Genomic DNA, 7,069 nt, shown 5'->3' on the forward strand with positions numbered 1-7,069 from the left:
CGAGAACCTCAGCAAAGGCATCCATTCACAGCAAGTGAAAAGCAAGGATTGCCACAAATTATATTAACTTTTTGAGGCTGTGATACCTTTTGAGTAATTACAGCAGTGTGGCTCAAATCGAGGGTAATGTGACAACTAATGCATTGCTCAGATTTGTTTGGAAGATTTAGTCAATTTTAATCGGTAGTTGTGTCAGCATCGCCCTTGAGCCAGTGCACCAACTGGACTCATGCACTTCAACCCCGACTGGGCTAGGCGAGCTGGGTAGCACTTCCAGAGACCACCTTTCTCACAGGGACAGGTCACCGTGCTGTGGACTCACAGCTTAGAGCTGAGAGCACCGGATTCATTTGCACAATAATACAGTCGTTGCACAGCAGAGTTTTGCAGAGTCTTGCAGAGTATAAACCACTCGGAGAGCAGCTCTGTAGAATATCTTCCTTTTATTCTATAGCTACAACTATGATACAAAACTATATACAGAGCTAAAGGATCTAAGCATAAATCAATGCTACACTGAGAGTCTGCAGCTGCTCTTAGCAGCAACCTTATCTCTAGACACGATCTCTAACACTCTCTCTCTCTCCGATACACTGACTGACTCACACGCTGGCTGATTCACTCACTGACTAAGTAGAAAGCAGAACATTGCTCCTCCTCTCTGTAGAATCAGCAGGCTCCTCAGGAGATTATGGGATATGGGAGGGGTGAAATATCCTCAAGTTGCATTTAGGCAGCAATTCAGAAATGCCCTCATCTTTTTTTGCTCCAAGTATTATTATTATTATTATTATTATTATTATTATTATTATTCTATCCAAAAAAGTATTTTGGGCAACATGATACCATACTACCACTGCAATGCAATCTGGACAATACTTGCATAGATGATGTTTATTGAAGCCACACCTCTAGAGGTCCACCGCTCTCATCAAGAGCTACATGTCTAGAATGCATGGGAGGGGCTCAGAGCATCATAGCATCATACAATTGTAGAGTGTGAAAGGGACCCAAAATGTCATCAAATCCAATCCCCTGCACTGCAGGAAGCAGAATAAAGGTTGCTTCTGAGTCATGTGGCTAGCATGACTAAACTGCTTCTGGCACAACGGAATACCATGATGGAAACCAGAGCACACGGAAACGCCATTTACCTTCACGCCGCAGTGGTACCTGTTTATCTACTTGCACTGGCATGCTTTCAAACTGCTAGGTTGGCAGAAGCTGGAAGAGAGCAACAGGAGCTCACCCCGTCATTTGAACCGCTGACCTTCTGATCAGCAGGCCCAAGAGGCTCAACAGTGAGCTAGATTGACCAATGGCCTCACTCAGTATAAGGTCGTTTGCTATGTTCTTAGGATGCTCTTTAGGTTGCCTTCAACAACGAATCCTTTTTACTGATGCCAGCTTTCCAAGATTCATGCTGATTTGAAGAAATAAATACAGTTTAGACACCTCCACCAGTGGCTATTAGTCATATCATCTGTATTCAGCCGCTGTTTGCTGCTAGAATGCCAACTGGCATAGAGCAGGCTTCCTCAACCTCAGCCCTCCAGATGTTTTTGGCCTACAACTCCCATGATCCCTAGCTAGCAGGACCAGTGGTCAGGGATGATGGGACTTGTAGTCTCAAAATATCTGGAAGCCTGCTGTAGAGCAACAGTGGGTGAGGGCTATTTCCTTCAAGCCCTGTTTATGAGATTCTCAGAGACATCTGACTGACCACTGTAAAAATCGGGATAGTGGACTTCAGTTTAATCCAGCAGGGCTCTCTTTACGTCCTCATTGTAACCCAGCCTGTGCCTTTGGAACATAGCTGGGGCAAAATCTGAAAACTGACTTGGCTTCTCTTCCTTTACTATGCTTTTTTTGCAGTGTCCCTTTGGAGGAACTTTGCTTAGGTGCCTGAAAAAGCCTTGTGGATTGACAGCTTGCATGGTTAATGATCTCAAAGAAGCCATCTTTAATGTCTCATACCAATAATTATTAAGAGCGATGTTCCAAACCTGGCACATTCCTATAATCTATCACTGCAAAGTTCTGCCCAGGCATATATTGACAAAAGGCATTGACAGGGTCTAATGAGACGAAATCGCTGCCTGACAAGGTCCTCATACTGCTTCTCTTGATGATACATTGCAGTGGCTTTCAGCGGCAGTAGTTCTCCTCAGTGTAGTGAATCATGCTGAAGTCATGAACCCTATTTTCCCACTTCAGCTGTGGATCAGCTAGTACCTGGATTTCTTCCAAGGTTCAAGTTCTCACTCAAAGCTCAGTGGCAGATGATCTGCCTCGCCTGCAGAAGGTCTCAGGTTCAGTCTCTGGCATCTCTGGATTGATCTTGACTTAAGGATCTTAGGGTAGAACAACTGGGAAAGAGCTCTCTACTTGGAACCTTGGAGAGCCACTACGTTGTCCATTCAACAGTTGCACAAATGTACGCATTGGTTCATCTAGCCAAATATTGCCTCTACCAGTCTTCACCAACCTGTTGCACTCCAGATGTTTGAGAAGACAACTTCCATCAGCCTGACTAACTATTGCATTTGTACATTGTTGTAATACACCCTGGGACCTTATGGTGACTGATGGTGATGACAACAACAACAACAACAACAACAACAACAACAACATTCAGTGGAGTAATGGTTTCATTATGTGCTGCAGAGTGCCATTAAGCTGAAAATATCAAAAGTATATACAGCACAGATAAGAAGACAGTGGACCTTCTCAAAAAACCAAATTTTTGAAATGCAGGTTTGACAAATATATACACTTTTGCAAGCATTTTCTATGTTATTTTCAATAATATATACATTTTTAGGTTTGCCATACATCCAGAATCTCCTGGACATATATGGAACACTGTAGTTGGAAGCAGTGTCCAGGCGAAAATCACGAAAATGTCCGGGAAAATGTGGACGTATGGCAACCCATGTTGTTTTTGTCGATTTTCCTTAAAAATTGCTTTTAAATACTTTTTTTTTGAACTTTGCCAAAAAATCTCAACAACTTTTGTGTCCGAATTTTCACTTTTTGAAATATGGCAACCCTAATTTATATTCGCACTTTACCCTATCATATGCATTTTTGTACATACTACTTGGCTAGAGAATTGTGTTGCAAAATTGTGTTTCAGTCTGCATATTGTTTCAGAAAGTACTAATTAGACAAATTCACCTCCAAATATGAATTGAAATAAATTTATCCCCGATGCCTGGTTGGTAGTGAGCAATTGAGCTGCTGTTCATTTTACCTTTGTACAAGGAGGCTAGTTTAACAACCCACACTCACAAATTGCTTTTGATCCTCTATTCAGGCAAGCAAGAGGCACCATCAGAGTTCGAGGACACATTCCAGCCAGACAAATACATTCCAGGAGGGGGTGAAGCAGGGCTGGTAAGGGGAGTGGCCTGGGGGAGTGCCAAGGGCCAGAAAGGGAAGCTGCATTTGGTCCCTGGGCCTAATATTCCCAGTCTCTGCTGTATAAAGTCAGTTTAGCCCACATCTAATTCGGTCTCCTGGTTTATGAGTTGTTCTCAACAGTGCACCTCATTGGTCGGTTTTAAACTGCAGTAATGGTCACATTCTTTTTAAACAAGAAGAACAACAAAATCCCAATGTTCTTCCAAGAACCGGCAAACCATTGTTTACTGTATCCTAGTGTCTGTAAAAGATATGAAATGAATATCCTTTAAGTGACTATTGAAGAGGGCAGCAGTTTTGCACCTGATGTCAGATCTCTCTTGTTTGCATTCTTAAACAACAACAACACACGCATACACACACCCCTTGAAAAGCTCACATACCAGGAAAAAATGGCTTTCATGTGCATTAAATAAAGGAAAGGTTAGACACGTCCAGGTATAAAGCTGTAACCATCAAATTCATTCTTCATGTCTATGGGCTGCTGTAACGGTGTGATTCCTTTTATGATTGTATCCGTCACGCTGTCAAAAATGAAATCTTATCTTCACTCATTACTAAATATACAAAGGGCTGGGATTTCCACTTGGCAAATGCTCCTGTTTACCTGAAGGCTTGAGCTCTGCCTGAGCTTTGATAAAGTTCATTTACAGCTGTTTGCAGAGATAGATTCAGCTTTTAAAATCTTTAAGCTGCTTGAGTTCATAAGCCAGGGTGCGCTCGGAATTGCATGGGGTGGGGTGGGGAGGGTGGGGGTCTGCTTTGGAAAGGGAAATTGGAGGGGAGGGGAGGGTGGAATGAAGTTTAATAATACTTTGCATTTATGGAGTGTGCTGTGAGTTGAAAGTGCTCCCCACACATTATCTGATGTGGGAGGCAAACAATGGTTTTTAAGAGAGTTGAAAGAGCTTTGAGAGACGCTTTGCTTCTCATTGTGTACACACACACACACACACACTTCTTTTGGCACACTGTTGCTTCTGGTGAAACAGGTTTTGCAGGTTTATGGGACCATGAAAAAAACCTGGCAAACCTGCATGTCCAGGAGCAAAAGTGGGAAGACTATGTTGTTAGTTATTTCTCTCTCAAGATGCCTTTAACCCTCCAGAGGACGGGTGGCGGGGATGGAGGAATGGTTCTTGTTCTCTAGCCTTAGGAAGCTGTTACATTAGCCTTCATCAACCTGGTGCCCTCCAGTTGCTTTGGACTACAGCTCCCATCATGCTGCCTGGGACTGATGGGATTTGTAGTCCAAGACACCTGGAGGGCTGCCTAACACAGAACGAACAAATGGACCAAAAAAAAAGGGCAAGAGGCAAGAGAAGTGATACCTGTTGAATCTATTTATTTTATTTATTGCATTTATAGCTCATCTTTCCTCCAAGGAGCTCAAGGTGACGTACCTGGTTCTCACCCCCCTCATTTTGCCCCACAACAACCCTGTGAAATAAGTTAGGCTGACCCAGAATTTCCCAGTGAGCTTCATGGTCGAGTGGGGATTTGATCCTTGGTCTCCTAGGCTCTAGTCTGACAAACTAACCTCTTCAACACACCTGTTAAAAGTGCCCTCTTTTTCAGCTGGCCACCCTGACCCTCACAACACCTCTGCAATATAAGCTCATGTCATTAGCCTTATACTGCAGATGAAAAGCCAAGGTTTTGCCAAGACTCTAAGGCTGCCAAGTGAGCTCCTTGTCTCATGGCACACTCTTCCAGTCTGATCCTGTGCATATGTACTCAGAAGTAAGTCCCACAGCATTCAAATGGGATTCCTCCCAGGTAAGCGTACACTGGGTTGCAGCCTTAGCCACCAACTTATTTCGGCTTATGTTGTGTCAGTGACTCAAATCTGGGGATCAGATGACATCCAGTCTGCAATATCTTCTAGCACAAGGATGGAGAATCCCTCCAGAACCTGCTCAACTACAGCTGTAATCATTCCTGACCATTAGCCATTGTTCGGAGGATAAGGCTACCAATAACTTTATTGTACACTTTTATGATTGTGCTTTACATAGCACCGAACACTTTTAGTAGTATTAGTAAAAGGTAAAGGGTAAAGGGACCCCTGACCATTAGGTCCAGTCATGGCCGACTCTGGGGTTGTGGCACTCATCTTGCTTTATTGGCCGAGGGAGCCGGCGTACAGCTTCCGGGTCATGTGGCCAGCATGACTAAGCCGCTTCTGGCGAACCAGAGCAGCGCACAGAAACGCCGTTTACCTTCCCGCCAGAGTGGTACCTATTTATCTACTTGCACTTTGACATGCTTTCGAACTGCTAGGTTGGCAGGAGCAGGGACCGAGCAACGGGAACTCATCCCGTCACGGGGATTCAAACTGCTGACCTTCTGATCAGCAAGTCCTAGACTCTGTGGTTTAACCCACAGCGCCACCCACGTCCCTAGTACAGTGGTATCTTGGGTTACATACGCTTCAGGTTACAGACTCCGCTAACCCAGAAATAGTGCTTCTGGTTAAGAACTTTGCTTCAGGATGAGAACAGAAATCGTGCTCCGGCGGCACAGCAGCAGCAGGAGGCCCCATTAGCTAAAGTGGTGCTTCACCCATCCAAACTGCTCTAAAGACCCAATCACAAAGCTGCTGGGTTGAACTATGGAACTTGTTTCCATGGGAGGCAGTGGTGGCCACCATCTTGGAACAGCTTTAAAAGAGGATTATACAAATTCTTGGAGGATAAAGTTATCAGTAGGTACTAAATCTTATGGCTGTGTTCTACGCTCACTGTGGGAGCGGCGTGCCTCTGAAAGCCAGGTGCTGAAAACTGTGGGATGGGAGAATGCTGTTGTGCCCATTACCCTATGGCAGGATAATAATAATAATAATAATAATAATAATAATAATAATAATATCCAGAGCCTGGCTCACCTTTCACATTTACAATGTCTGTTGCCAACAAGCTATTGTAAGGCTATAAGTTAAGGAGTCTGCTATGCCCAGGCATGATTGCTCTGAAGCGCTGTTGACTATCTTGGGTTAAACAATAACTTTCTAGGTGTTCCCTGCTCTCCTCCTGATTAATGTTCCAAATAACTTCTCTACCAATGGAAGAGATTGAAAATTTAAGACCTTTTAATTTTCTTAAAAGAAAACTTCCTCTTTAAGAAAACAATTCAAAATATACAGGAATACAAGTATATGCTCTCTTGTGAACGTTCTGTAGCAGAGCAGATGAGGCCTTCAGAAGTCTACATACGTCTGCCTGGGCTTGATAACCATACAGCTCTGATCTCTAATTCCTTTCCACCTCCCTAGTTCTTACTTTTCCCAGTTGCTTCAGCCTTGGCAGTTTATCACATTCACGCCCCATTTTCTTCTAAGTTGCCCAGACATGGTGCTGCTTATTCCATTTTATCCATGCAACAACCTTGTGAGGCCAAGCAATGCTTACTTGCCCTAAGTAACGCAGTGGTCTTCCAACACTTGAATCCCAGTTTGATTCACTTCACCACACTGGGGCCTAAATTCTTTACCATCTTTGCTAAACTCCTCTAAACCCTTCTGAAGTTGAGTCCATCAGCAAGATAGGAACACATTTGCTTTGATATCTAAATATGCATGTAAAATCTTTATTATTCCCAGAGCATGTGGAATGCAGAGTTAAAATTCTGTTACTAGAAAACT

This window comes from Podarcis cretensis (genome assembly GCF_951804945.1).
Source record: "Podarcis cretensis genome assembly, chromosome: 12".
Lineage (NCBI taxonomy): Eukaryota > Metazoa > Chordata > Lepidosauria > Squamata > Lacertidae > Podarcis > Podarcis cretensis.